Here is a 14,745-nt window from a genome sequence, read left to right as displayed (position 1 = left end):
ATTCCCAACCCCATCTTTGGAAAATCTTCACTTGCCTTTCCATTCTCTCCTATGTCTGTCCTTTTCACAGCCAGATTCCTCAAAAAATCCATGTAGCCGCATTCCTTCCTTTTTCTCTTCTCCCACTCAGTTCCTAAGCCCTTCCATTCTGTCATCTGATTGCATCTCTCAAATGGAATTACTATCTCCCAAGTCACTCACGATCACTTAATAACCAAATCTTTTGTCGGTTGTCATCCTGCTGGACTTCTGTATCAGCTGTTCTTACTACCTTCTCCATTTGGACATTCTCTTCTGGGATTATGGAACACCATTTCACTGTTGTTCTCCCATCTCTGCCTACTTGTTCTCAGTCTTATTTGCTGGACTATCATCTGTGTCACCATCACAAAATGTGGGTATCCCCCAAGGCTCTCTCCAAGGCCCTCTTTTCTTCTGTCAGTGATCTCAGCACTCCCATGGGTTCAGTGATTATCTCTATGAAGATGACTCTCAGATCTCTTTCTCCATCAGTGAATTGGTCCCCTGAGTGCCAGCCTGCATTACCAATTGCCTTTGGGACTTATCAAACTGGATGTCCTATAAGCACCTCAAATTCAACTTGCTCGAAGCAAAAATTATCATCTTTTCTGCAAAATACACCCCCATATTCTCTGAACTTTCTTCTTCCTGTGATACTCCTACTATTCTTTCAGTCAAACAGATTGGCAAATTTGGAGTCATATGAGACTCTTTCTTCTCTCATAGCCATCTTCCAGGCAATCAGTGACCAAATTTTCAAAGGGAAGCATATTATATGGTATATGGTGTATTTTATATATATATATATATGGTATATGGTATAGTAGGAAGGGTATTGGGTCTAGATTCAGATAGTTTAAGTTCAAATCTCAAGTCAGAAACTTGCTATGTGTATGCCTGTTGGCATATCACAACCTCTCAGGGGCTCAGTTTCCTTGTTGGAAAAAATGTCAGGATAGGGAGAAGTAGGGATGGGTTGGATTATACATCCTTGGAAGTCCCTTCTAACCCTAAATTTGTGACCCTGTGGTCTTCTAGATTCTATCCCCACAATATCACTCACCTCTGGAACTCTCTTCATATCACATCACATCACATCACATCAACACACACACACACACACACACACACACACACACACACACACACACTCATACACCATCTTATTTTTGGTCCTCATTAATTTTTGTCCAAACTGTTTCAAAAACCTCCTAACTGGTCTTCCTAACTTCAGCCTCTTCCACTCTCTAGTCTAAAAGTCCCACCAATACCAAAGTGATTCTCCTACAGCACAGGTCCAGCTATGCCACTTCCTTGCTCTAATGGCTTCCTATTGTCTCTGGGAGCAAACACAAAGTCCTCTAGCATGGCAGATCTTCCCAATCTTCCTCCAATCTTCCCCTTTGTGCTCTCTTTGAGCCAACTGCATTTGCCTTGGCTGTCCCTCACCCCTAGAACGTACCCTCTCTCTCCTCTTCCACATCTTGAAACGCCTCAGTTCCCTCCAGGCCCAGCTCAAATACCCTTCATGAGAGCCCTGCTGATTGTATCTCTCCACAATAATTCTCTTGTGTTTACTTTGTATACTTTTGTTTCTGCTTGTAGTTCTTGTTTCACCAGATAGAATATAAAGTGGAATGGGGGTGGGAAGAACTATTTTGTTTGTCCCTGTATCCCCAGCGCTTAGCCTAGAGCCTGGCGCATGGGAGGTGCTCAATAAATGCATGTTGAATGATTGACTGGCCCCAAAGGACAGAACTAGAAATTTAGGGGTAGGGTGAGCTACCACACAGAAAAACTTAGGCTTGGTCTAAGGACAAGTTTCTTAGCACTGAGAGCTGTCCAAAAGTGAATGCGGCACCCCCACAGGAGGTAGTGAGTAGATGGCCTTTTGTCAGGGGTATTGAAATGGCTCCCCCTAGGTCCAATCCAGGTTGGATGAGGTGCCTACTGAGGTCTTTTACATTTGGGGGTTTATGTCATAATGGAGAGCTTACCCTGTCCCTGTGGTTGGGATCTGTCTAACCTAGGTTCTCCTCTGCTCATTACCAAATGGTCCAGAGTTTTGTCTTCACCATTGAGGAAATCAACAATAACCCTCAGCTTCTTCCTAATTTCACTCTGGGTTTCGCCATCTGAGCTCTGAGTTGGGGGCCCTGTGGGGGACAATGGCCTTGTTGACTGGCCAGGGGTACCCCATCCCTAACTGTGGTTGTGCTCTCCCTGAGGCCCCCTCTGGCTGCCAACCTTGGAGAGATTGGTCTGCACTCTCCACCCCCATGGCCACATGGCTGGGCCTCTACAGGATTCCCCAGGTAAGTGCCCACCCTACCCCCTGACTGCCCATCACCGAGTTCTTCCTCAAACCTCCCCTCCTCTTAGAAGTATACCCTTAGAAACTGATGAAACACATTCATAAACTGATGATACACATATCTAAAATTTCCAACTCTTTTCAGAATTCATAGCTACTTTTTTTTCCCTCCTGTGACACCAAAAAAGAGATATCTAAGACTCTAAGAGATGTCTGGCCAAAGAATACCCGACACATTTGAGCCCCAGACTCCCAATCAGGCATGGAAGTAACCTCAGAGGAGGAGCTGAACTCACTAGCTTATCTTACATGCCTGGACTTCAGTTTTCTTTTCTGTAAAATCTGTCAAACAAACAAAAAAAAAAACCCAAACCAACTCCTCCAAGTTGAACCAGACGATTTCCAAGACCCCTTCTTGCTCAAACCCCTCTGAATCTCCACAAGCAAGAAGAGAAAGGGAATTCACTGAATGACAGTCAGGATTCTGAATGATATTGACAGGTTGGAATCCTGGGCCAAATCTAATCTGGTGAAATTTATTGGTAGACAACAATGTAAGGTGCCCGGCACATACTGGACATTTAATCATTGTGTGTTGACTGGTTAATGTGGGTTAAAGGAAAGCACTGAACTTCATGTATCCAAGAAGGTGGAAGGTCGAGTTTGAGAGGGGTCCATTAGAAAAACCAACCAAGCCACTCCTGGGGTTGTAGTTGACTGAAAAGTGAAAGTGAGTCAGTAGCGAGCTAGAGAAGCTTGGTGTGATGAATCCTGGGCTACCTTGAGAGAGGTAGGGCCATTAGAATGTGAGCTCCTGGAGGGCAAGGACTCGGATCTCGCGCTTTCTGTGTCCCTAACAATTTTAGCAAGCAGCCTGGCATATAGCACTTGTTAATTAGTGCTTGCTGCTTGACTGAAAGAATGACAGCATTGGAGAGTTGGGAGGGAGCACAGTGACCATCAATTCCAAGCCAGAGTCAAAAGTAGCATCCTCTCTTACAAACCCAGTGAGTGGTCCAGCCTCTGCTCAGATACCACCAAGAAAGTGAAGACCTCACCCCATCTCTGCTCACACCTCAGAAACAGGGTTACAGATGACACACAGATAGGTCTCTGGGTTGATGTCTTATGTCCCAACCAGACTGTAAGTGCCCAAAAGGCAGGTAAAATCTCACCTCAATTGTGCATTCACCCTAGTTCAGGACAGAGGAGGGCTGGAACTGTAAAATGGCATCAGGAAGGGTTGTTGTTGTTCACTTATGTCTGATTCTTTGTCACCCCATTTGGGGTTTTCTTGGCAAAGATACTGGAGTGGTTTGCCAGCTCATTTTATAGATGAGGAAACTGAAGCAAACAGTGACTTACCTAGGGTTACACAGATAGTAAGTGTCTGAGGCCAAATCTGAACTCAGGAAGATGAGTCTTCCTGACACCAGGCCTGGCATTCTATCCACTTTGCCACCTAGCTGCCCCCATCAGGCAGGAAGACTGGGAAATAGAATAGCCTCGGTGAACCCTTAGTTCCAGTACTCAAACATCACATAAAGCTGATAGGGAACCATTTAAGATTCCGTGGACAAAGAGGTGGTCTAACTCTCACCTTAACTTCTCATTTCTAACCCAACCCTAACCCTCCGACTCTATCGTAGCATGGCAGGAGAAAGAAACCTGAAAATCGGCCCCCTAAACACGCTTACGCTCATCATCTGAGAATTTATCCTAATCTCCCATCTAGAATCCATTTGTTGAGGAAGCGCAGGCCCTAAAGAGATGCGGAAGCAGCGGCAACAGCCTGATGAGGATCTGTACTCCATTTATGGGCGGAGTCTTGGACGCATCTTCGCTGTTTCTGGTCCTCAGTTTCTACATCTGTAAAACGAAGAAGTTGGACTCGTTGAGCCCTAAGCACCAACCTCACGTCAGCGCTAATGCGCCGTCTTTAGGGGGACTGTCAGACTACTTGAAGGCCAGAGACAGTGGAGGCTCAGGGGTTCTGGTTCTGGGGTGCCAGCCTTGACGTGGTGCCTTTCCTCTTGGTCCCAGGTGAGCTGAGGCTCCACCGCGTCGGTCCTCAGCGATAAGAAGCGCTTCCCCTCCTTCCTGTGCACGCTGCCCCCTGACGAAGCCCGGCCTCGTGGGATGGTGCGCCTGGAGGCCCACCTGGGCTGGTATGCAGTGGGGCTTGTGGCACAGGACGACGAGTATGGGCAGCGCGGGGTGCGGGCTCTGCGGCTCGAGCTGAAGGCGGCCGGCGTGTGTGTGTACGTAGCAGCTGAGCTCCCCGGCTCTCGGAGCAGCAGCACGTGCCCTGGCCCCGCGTCCTCGTTGACTTCTCCCGCGCCCAGGAGCTTCTGCGGCCGCCAGGGCGCCGGCCGTGGCCACCTGTGGATTAGTAGCGAAGTCTGGGCCCCGGCGCTGCCGGGCACCTTGTCTCTGGGCCAGGCCCTGAGCGGCGCGCTCTCCTTCTCGGACCATCGAGGCCGCATCCCCAGCTTCGCCGACTTCCTAGGGCAGCTGCACCCTGCACGCAGACCCGAGGACACGTTCCTGGAGCCCTTTTGGGAGGAGACGTTCCACCGCTAGTGGTTTCCTAACTCATCCGCTTCTGGTTGGTCTTCGATGGCAGGAGGAGCAAAACCCAGAGGACTGCTAGAGATGGAGGAAGGAGGAGGAGGGGTGCAAGGAGCAGAGGCCAAGACCCAGGCTGGAAGGGGAGCACACCACTGCACTGGGGAAGAGACTCTTCAGGGCCAGGACCTCCCCTTTTTGGACGTGAGTGACCTAAGTGTGACCTATGCTGTGGCCAATGCCGTGTCCGGGGTGGCCCAGGCACTGCAGGATATGGCCATCTGGGAGGCTGGGGATGGACCCTTTGTGGATGGCCAGTGTGCAGACGTGCCCAATCTTCAGCCCTGGCAGGTAAGAGGCCTTCGTGTTGCACTTACCCCTCCTGCCTCTTTCCCTGACCCCCAGTCTTTTTTAGCTTCTTCTCTCCAGTCTCCTCCACCTTTGCCCTCCTCCCTCTTCAGTCCCCTGCCATTGGACCCCATTCTCAAAATCAAAGAGCAGGAAGAGACCCTACAGTCTGCCATTTGGAGGTTCCCCAACTAAAGTACATGTGTGTGTGTCCCCACACATTCCTAAGGGGTAGAGCAGGCTATCCAGTGCTTTCCTGCTGTAACAGTTTTGCTGACCACTAGGTAATGGGATCTAGTAGATGACTAGAAGTGGAGTGGGGAAACTTGGGTCCAGATTCAGATTCTCCTTTGACAAGTACTAGTCTCCCAGGAAGAGTCACAACCTCTCAATAGCACCGGCCACTGCAGGAGACTAAATGTGAGTGTAGGGGAGGTGCTGGTCAATTGGATGGCTTCTCCACTCAGCCTGATGAGTTAAAGTGGGTGGGCATCTGAATGGAGATCTCAGAGGGGCACCTTGCCTTAGAGTGCGCATGCTGTCTAATACCTTGATTGTTGAGATTCAGAGACTAGCACTGGCACAAACTGACTGAGTCTCAGGATGATGTGGGCAAAGAGGGCTGCGCCCCTCTGTGTGGAATGGAACCGTAAACTGACAGACCTGCTTGCTCTGGTCTTCCTTCTTTTCCCTCTCACCTTTCCTCTCTCCCTCCCTCTACTCCTTCTTCCCCTCCCTTTCTCTGCCTTGCTCTCTTCCTCTTCACGTTTCTCGTCTTCTATTTTTGCCTCTGTTTGTCTCTCACTCAAAGATGAGCCCACAGCAGAATGAATCTGTATCCTAGTGAGGGGGAACCTCTGCCCACCCACACTTTCCTGTAGGTAAGTTTCTGAAAACAGACTTTTTTCCCGGAGCTGCTCAGACATTGAGAGGGTTTCTGCAAAAGTACATGGTTGACTTATATGTGGTTGCACATATCCCCAAAGGAAAGGCACAGCCTTGGGGATAATCCCACAGTGGAGCTTATGCACCAGCCTTGTACTGAAAAAAAAAAAAAAGATAGGGAGAAGAGATGGAGAGAAGGGCTGGGGGAGGAGAAGAGGAGGGGAGTGATGGAAAGAACTGGTCTGTTAGTTTTTTCCAACTTTCTGAGCTCCTCTTTCACCTGCATTAGCCAAACAGCTTGGAACTCTTCTCAGGCTCTGCAACCAGGCAATGAAGGCACTCCCTCTTAGGAGGTGCTCCTTGGATGCCTCTATAGAAAGGTTCTTGGCTGTTATCTGTCATGTTCTTTGGGAAATTCATCTAACTAATTCAGAACTCCCTTGATCAATTCTCTTTTTGTCCTTAATTCAGTCTGGAGTGTCATCTTTGGGTATGAGCTGTTCCAGGGCTTACCTGCCCCTTACATATAGTCTTAATTGTCTGGGGGCTCACCCCCTTAGTACAGTCTTAGAGCATTGACTGGGGGAACTGAGAAGTGCAGGACCAAATTTCCTGACATACAAATGATAGAGGAGGTGCACATAAGCATTAGTGATGGGAGTTTCCATTCCAGAAGTTCCCTGAACCAGTGAATTCACAGCCTTCCTCCCAGTGATATGCTTGGAAATATTTAAAAATTGCTCTCAATAAAATGTGGGGAAGACACACTTTGAAATTTATCTTCATTTTGAACATTTTCTCCATAGCTCTCTTAAGTCTAGACATTGGCAAACCTTTTCCAAAGTGTGGTGCCCAGAACTTGATACTGTGGGATCATACTCACCTGGAGTGACCCTCTGCCACTCTCTTCCTTCCATCCTTCCTTCTCTCTCATATGCTGTTACAGTTTAAAACTTTTTTGGATGAATTTGCAAGACTCCAGGTAAATACATTTTTACCAGGTCTTTATAAGGTGCATTCCTTCTCTGGCTAGGAATGTGCCATTGCCATATTTTAAGTTGTCCTTTAGAAATACAGACACTGCCCCACCCCCATTCCCACCAAGTTTCAGAGAGAAGTCTCAGGCAACACAGATTAGTAGCTAGAGAGCTGGCCTCTATGTCAGTAAGATCTGAATGCAGGTTCCCGCTCAGCCACCTCCTGGCTTCATATCTTCACATCTCTGTGGCCCTGGCAGCTCTCTACAGCTCTAAGTCATAGAGAAGCTATCGACTTGTCTTGGTAATAGGCATTTGCTCACAATATCCCTGACCAAGGACTTCCTTGGCAACTAGCTCCCCTCCATGAAATTGCAGAAAAAAGAAACTCTCCTCTGTGAGTCTCTCTGTCTTCTGGCTCTCTTGCCTTTTATGAGCAGAAGGGAAGAAAAAAACACCTGAGCTTTGAGGCTCCCCATAATCCTGAGCAATGTCTTTGGCTTCCTGGTACCCTTCGGTCCCCATGTATCCCTAGTACTGGTCCCCATGGACTGCTCACCAGATTCGAAAAGTTCTTCCCATCGTCTGGCTCACGCCAGATGTATCAAGCCAGGAAGACAAAGCTCTCCATAGTTAATGTCAGGCCAACTCATGACTTCCTTAGAATCCTTTAGCAGAGATCCCTAGCCTCTGCCATGTTTGATCTTCTGCTCTGCTGTGCAGAAGTCTCTTAGCCCTGAGGGAAGGGCAAACAAACACCAGACACTGGGAAAGTTTGACCCCACTCTCCACAGTTGCAGGAAGCAAATCTTCAGTCCAGGAGTGGATTGCATTCTGAATTTGGAGCCAGAGGAGACTGGTTCAAATCATGTCATAGCTCTGCTCCTTATTCCCTGTGGGACCCCAGACAAGCCCTTATCCTTCCCTGGACCTTGGAATATTCTTCCCTGTAAAGGAAGGAGTTGGGTTCCCTCATGAATCCAGGGGGACTAAATAACTTCCGACTCTTCTCTTTGGGATGATACAACCACAAGGTAGTCCCTTGGATAGGAAGTCTTTCTTTTTTTAAAAATTATTTTATAAATTTTTAGTCTTCAACATTCACTTCCATAAGATTGAATTCTAAATTTTTTCCCCTTCCCAAGATGGCATGCAATCTGATATAGGCTTTACATACACATTCATATTAAACATATTTAGAAAGTCTTTCTTTGCAGCTTCAGGACACCCAAACTATGAGCCAGTTCCCCCTTCTCACTGCTCAAATAACTATTGCCTGCTTTCCTATTGTCCTCATGGCAACCCTGTGAGGTTGGGTGTGTAAGAATTACAACCATTCATGGATGAGGAACTTGGGACTCGGGGGTGGGGGGGGGAGTGACTTGACCTGGGTCACATAGTGTGGCTGAGCCTGAGTGGGAATTCCTTAGCCCTCAGCTCAAGCCTCTGCCTGCTGGAGCCTTAGCTGCCTCTCCATTGGCCCCTTGCATGGATGGTGAAGGAGTGCTTGGGCATGGGGAGGCCTCTGCAGTAGAAGAGTGATGGGACTGAAAGAAAGAGGTGTGCTCCCCATGGCCTATGCTGCTGTCTCCCAATCTCTGCCCCTAGCTCCTGCACTACCTGCGGAGAGTGAGATTCCAGAATAGCTACGGGGAAGAGATGTTGTTTGACGCTCAGGGAGATCCCCCAGCTCTTTATGATGTGGCCCCAGGGGCCACCGTTCCTTCCAGGAAATCGTCAGATTTAATGACACAACAGCCCAGGAATGCCAGCTGTAGATGAATGACAGTGGACTCGCTTTGGAAGGAATGAAAGAGCAGGTAGAGAAAAAAAGTCATTCATTTATTCATTCACCTAACACTTTTTTTTTGAGCAGCTACACATACTTAGTTACATTTCAACAAAGCCCTATCTACCCTAAGGTTGAGAAGTAAACTTGGCCAGTACATCATAGTAGAGCTATGGCTGGACGGCAAGTCATTTGAAAAAGATCAGGGAGCTTACTGGACAGCAAGCCAAACATGAGTCCATAGTTGGACCTGAAGCCCCAACAGGAAATTGAGTCCAGAAGAGGAGAAGTAATCACTTTTCTGCCCTCTGTGGTGGTCAGGCCACAACTACCCTGCTGTGTTCGGGTCTGGGCACCAGTTTTTAGGAAGAACAAGAGCGCACCTGGACGAAGAGAAACTGGTTGGTGAAGGGCTTAGAGACCATGGGGTTTGGTTTGTGGCCACTGGGGGCTGCTGTGATCTCTATCAGTCGTCAATGAATAGTGAGGCCCAGGCTTTAGCTAAATCCTCACCAAGCCTGCACTTCACGCACACCAGAGGATGCTCTGGGGCATTCACTAACCTTGCCCCTTTCCCTGTAACCCTGGTCCTCGTTGGCTGAATTGTATGTGTGGATTAATCAACCTGATCACGGCCCAGCCCTCATCCTACATATTAGACCCAGTGTTTAGAGGACCTCAGAAGCCCCTAGTCTATTTTATAGATGAAGAAACTGAGGCTTAAAGAGAAGGAATTGGCCAAAGGTCATACAACCAGCAAGTAGCATAGCCCGGATTCTGAGAGAGGCGCAGGCCTGGGGTTCAAGATCCAGTATGTTATTTTCTACTGTACCACATGGGTCAATGATGTGAACAGAGCAGTATGTTAGGAAGGTAGCAGGAACCATGGACAGAGTGGACTAGTGGCTCATAATTGGTTTGAGGGAGATACCGGGGGCGGGGTGGCTTTGGGGATGGAATGGAAGGTTGGAGGGAGGAAGGAGTAAAGAGTCTCCTGGATTAATGAGGTGATATTCCCATACCACACCCCCAGGTCTCTTCCTCTATCTGCCAGGCGATCTGCCCTCCTGGAACCTGGAGGACCTCCCAGATCAGCCAGGCAAGCTGCTGTTTTGCTTATCCCCAGTGCCCTGTGGGACAGGTGTCTGAACACAAAGGTGAGGGTCTTTCCAAGACAGAACCTGCTCTTCCAGGAAGCAGTCATAGGGTCATAGATTTAAAATGGGAGAGACTTCAGATATTGTCTAGCATAATCCCTTCACTTTACCCTGGGGCATGGGGGTGGAGGGGGGTGGACTGGGGTGGGGGTGGGGGAGTGGGAAGTGAGAAGGAAGTTGTACTTCTGACTGTCCCTCACTCCACAGCTTCCATGGAAATTTTTTCCTCAGTCCAGAGACTAGCTATGTCTTGTTCTTTCTATCCCATGTCTGTTCTATGCTCAGGTCTTTCCCTGTCCTGCAGGCCGAGCCCTGCATGAGAGACATCTTTTGCTCTACTTGGAGCGGAGAAGCCTCAGGTCTATGAATGTCCTAACTGTGGGACTAGACAAAGCCTGTCCCAGGTGTCAGCTCTCATATCTGGGAGGCAGGATTAATGGTCCATACACCCCAGGCTTGCTAGGTTGGTGTGAGTGGTAACACATCAGAGACAGGAAAGGACATAGTCCTTATGACCATGGCCAGCTGTAAAGTTGCCTCTGTGTGTTCATGCATACATGCGTGTGTGTATGTGGGGGTTTCTCCTCACAAAGAACTGGACCTCTCTGTGGCTGGCTGAACAAAGTTCCTGAGCATGCTAGCTTTGTCCACTGAGTCCACTCAGTCCTAGGATCTCCCAGCTGGATGGGACCTCAGGGGCTGAGGGTACCTGATTGGCATCCCCATATTTACACAACATTCTAAGGATGTTCACCTAGCCCCTGCTGGCTGATCCCCAACTACTGCCTTTTGCACTCTGGGACTTGTGTTTGTTCTTCATTCTCGAAGAGGCCCATGACATCAAGGAAGATGATGACATGACTTCAGTTGACTTTGATTTGAGTGAGGGAGGGCTGTGCAAGGTCACCAGCCTCACTTTCTTCTCCTGAGCCCTCTGGGTCTAGTGGCCAGATATTCTTCAGGATGACTGGAGATGGCCCAGGATACAGTGGGAGACCCTGGCCCTTTTAAGCTAAGGTCTTTTCAGGTTCTCACTTTGAGTGAGGTAATGCCAATTCAGTGAATAGACCTCTTTAATAAGTGAGTCCAGGGATGGCCCCTTTAATTAAAAAAAAAAAATCAAACTGGGAGGGGAAGACCTTCAGGGTTGTTGGCCAAAAGAGAAACAGTTACTATTTACATTCACTGGAGCAAGGAGGGCCCAAAAAATAACCATTAAGTAGTGCTTGGGCAGGAACCTATTGTCCAATCTATGAGCTCCAGAGTGAATTGGGCTTGAGGCTAGGTCTTTGAGAAAGAACTCTTGGTGCAGCTTGGTCAGGAAGGACCTGGACATTACGAAAGCCTCAGTTGGCTCTAGGAGAAACACCGTCTTCCATGTTTGCCTGTCTGGGAGCTTTGGAAAGCTGTGAATGAGGGGAGCGAGGTAGGAGAGGATTGGCAAGAGTCTTGGCTCTGGAACAAGAGAACTTGGGTTCAAATACCAGCTCTGCTACTCACTACATGCCTGGTCTTGAGCATATCACTGCCATCTCTAGGGACCTTAGTTTCTTTATCTATGATAAGAACCAATTAGAGTAGATCTCTGGGACCCTTTTATAAGCTAATTTTTTATAAATTCAAAATTAAATTTTACTTTATTTTCAATTGAAGATCCAATTTCTCTCCCTATCATCTCCCCCACTACCACCATGAGAGAGCATGAAAAAACAAAACCCTTTTTACAAAAATATATAGTCTAGTGAAACAACCTCTCTCCCCCATTGACCACGTCCAATAGACTTTGGGTCCATCATCTCTATTGGGAGGTAGTTAGTGTATTGCATCATCCATGCAATTGTGGTTGGTCATTGTGTTGGTCAGAGTGCTGAAGTCTTTAAAAGGTCTTTGTTTTTTGCAATATTGTAATTGTATACATTGTTCTCCCAGTTCTAAGCTCATTTCACTCTGCAATATTTCATACAAGTCTTCCTGGATTCCTGGAAGCCATCCCCTTTACCATATCTTACAGCCCAATAGGATTCCATCACTATCATAGACCATGACTCATTCAGCCCTCATCCAACTGACGAATACCAATTTTCAATTCTAAATTTTCAGCTCTTTGCCACCAAAAAAGGATCTGCTACAAATATTTTTGTACCTATGGATCCCTTAACTCTTTCTTTGATCTCTTTGTGGGTATAGACCTGACATGGATATCCATGGATCAAAAGGTATACCCAATTCAATAGCTGTTAGGACATAACTACAAATTGCTTTCTAGAATGACTGGACCAATTTCCAGCTCCGCCAACAGAGCATTCATGTACTGGTTTTCCCACAGCCCCTCTAGTGTTAGTCAACTTCACCAATCTAATTGGTGTGAGGTAGAACCTCAGAGTTTTTAAAAACTTGTATTTATTGAATTACAAGTGATTTAGGGCATTTTTTCCCCACATGGTTATGGATAGCATAGAATTCTTCCTCCAAAAGCTGCCTATTCACATCCTTTAACCACTTATCAATCAGGGAATGGTTTTTATTTATGTAATTTCAATCAGTTCCCTAAATATCTTAAAAGTAAAACCTTTATCTGAGAAATTTGCCCCAATTATTTTTTTCCTCTGAGAAATCTTCAAGTGTAATATAACCTGGATTTCAAGACTGAGGCATCTTTGGGAGGTGTTGCTTAGGCCCAATTTGGTGTGTGAGCTTTGAAGAAGGGGGACATTATGCATTCTTTCTTTGAGAGTGTCTGTGTGTCTAGGGGACCAGCTCTAGGCACATGGAAAGAAACAGACCTGGTAGGGCAGAAGTGTGGGAAAACTGGCTTCTCTGACTTGCGGCTTCCCTCCCCGGAAACAAGGAACTTCCCCTTAGAACAGATTGGGGCCTCTCTCTTGGCTGAGTGATCTCACTCATTTGTGTATTTTCTGTTATCTTCTCATCTGTAGAAATTATCTGATTTTTATTTGCTTTTAACTTGAGTAAATGGGCTTACTCAGTATTTGCTTTTTTTTTGACGGTCTTTTGTGAGAATGAGTCAAGCTCATGGGTAGAAGATTGGGGCACTGTTAAGAGGTTGCTGTCAGGAAAGCAGCTTTAGACTAACCCTAAATCCTACGTCTATCCCAGGAATATTTAGAGGGAAAAGACAGATAGAATTGTCGTCTAGGTCAGAGTTGGCAGTTCCTTGGGTCACTTCTCCTGCTCTCCTGCAGACAGGAATCAGAGCCTCCTTTGGAAAGGCACGAGCCATGTTCCAGGGACATCTTTCCATGCTTCCTGAAAAAGCCCCATTTAGTTAACCCATGTGGACATACACATGACATACGTGGGCAGCACACACCCGATGCTGTAACCCTGTGAAGACGTGGTAGATAGGCCTTTCTCCTGGGCTGCTGCCCTATGTCAAAGGCCAAGCCCACTGCTGCAGGGGTCATTACTCTGGGGTGAGTGGCCATGCACTCCTACAAGGCCCTTTCTTTTCAGCAGATGCTCCTGCATGCAAGGAGTGCTCTGATGACACCCTGTGGCCCAGCCCAGCAAGGGATCGCTGTGAGCTGCAGCCTGATGTCTTCCTCCAATTTGGGGAGCCCCTTGGGGCTGTTCTGGCCTCCCTGGGGGTTTGTGTGTCTCTGGCTACAGGAGTGGTTCCTGGTGGTCTTTGTCTGCCGCCACCGCACTCCCCTGGTGTGGGCCAGCAGCCCAGGGCTCAGTGCCCTCCTGCTCACCTCCTTTCTCCTCAGTAGCCTCAGCTCCCTTCTCTTCCTTGGTCGCCGGGGTCCCTTTGACTGCAGCCTCCGCCAGGTGGCCCTCAGCATCACCTTCACCGTGGCAGTCTCCTGTGTGCTGGCCAGGACAGCTGCTGTCCTTGTGGCCTTCTGAGCGGTTCGGCCAGGTGGCTCCCTTCAGATGTGTCTGGGGTCTGGCCTGCCTCGGGCCATGGTCGCAGGGCCCCTCATGGCCCAGGTTTGTATCTGTGTTGTCTGGTTGGGGGTCACCCCCAAAAGCCAGAGCAGAAGCACATTGTTGGCCCCCAACATAGTTTCACCCGAGTGTCGTGAGGCCTTGCCTCCTGGTTTCTGGGGCATCCTGGGCCTACTGGCTTTGGCTGGCTTTGTCCTGGTCCTTCGGACACGCCAGCTTCCTGGCAGCTTTGGGGAAGCCCACCTTCTCACGTTCAGCCTGGCGGTATGTGTGAGTGTTTGGCTGGCCTCTCTGCCTGCCCAGATCCACAGCAGGGAGCGGGCTGTGGCGGCCGTCCAGTCCTTCAGCATCCTAGCCTCCAATGCCGCTCTGCTGGGCTTCATCTTCCTGCCCAGGTGTGTTATCATCTTGCTTCAGCCCCACAGGAACAACAGGGCGTGGCTCATGGGGAGGCCACCTGCCAGACGCCTCCCTCCCAGCTCCAACTGAGCCTTCTTGATTGGGGCCTCAGTGTCAGATCAGAAGTTGGGAGGAGCCTGGGCTCCAGGCTCAGGCCTACACTTATTGGTGAGGCACCTTCTCTGGCTGGTCCTCAGTTTCCTCATCTGTGAAATGGGGAGGATAAGTCTTGTACAGGGCAGCTGTGGGGAGTGCCCTGCAAACATTTAATCCCTGTTGAAGTGTGTATCAGGTGGGCCCAGGTCCGAAAGTCATGGTGCCAATGCCTCAGTCCCTCAGAGCTGCCAGACACTCATCCCTACCTCAAGGCCACCC

General features: G+C 48.5%; 1 pseudogene; it reads left to right on the top strand.

The window, feature by feature from the left end:
* Positions 1 to 2,073: 2,073 nt before the first annotated feature.
* Positions 2,074 to 14,460, top strand: LOC114033367 (annotated as a pseudogene).
* The last annotated feature ends 285 nt before the right edge of the window (positions 14,461 to 14,745 follow it).

Source organism: Vombatus ursinus, unplaced genomic scaffold (assembly GCF_900497805.2).
Source record: "Vombatus ursinus unplaced genomic scaffold, bare-nosed wombat genome assembly UNPS02006874.1, whole genome shotgun sequence".
Taxonomy (NCBI): Eukaryota; Metazoa; Chordata; class Mammalia; order Diprotodontia; family Vombatidae; genus Vombatus; species Vombatus ursinus.
The sequence above is the reverse complement of the archived record's forward strand: the minus strand, read 5'-3'. Positions and strand labels throughout refer to the sequence as shown.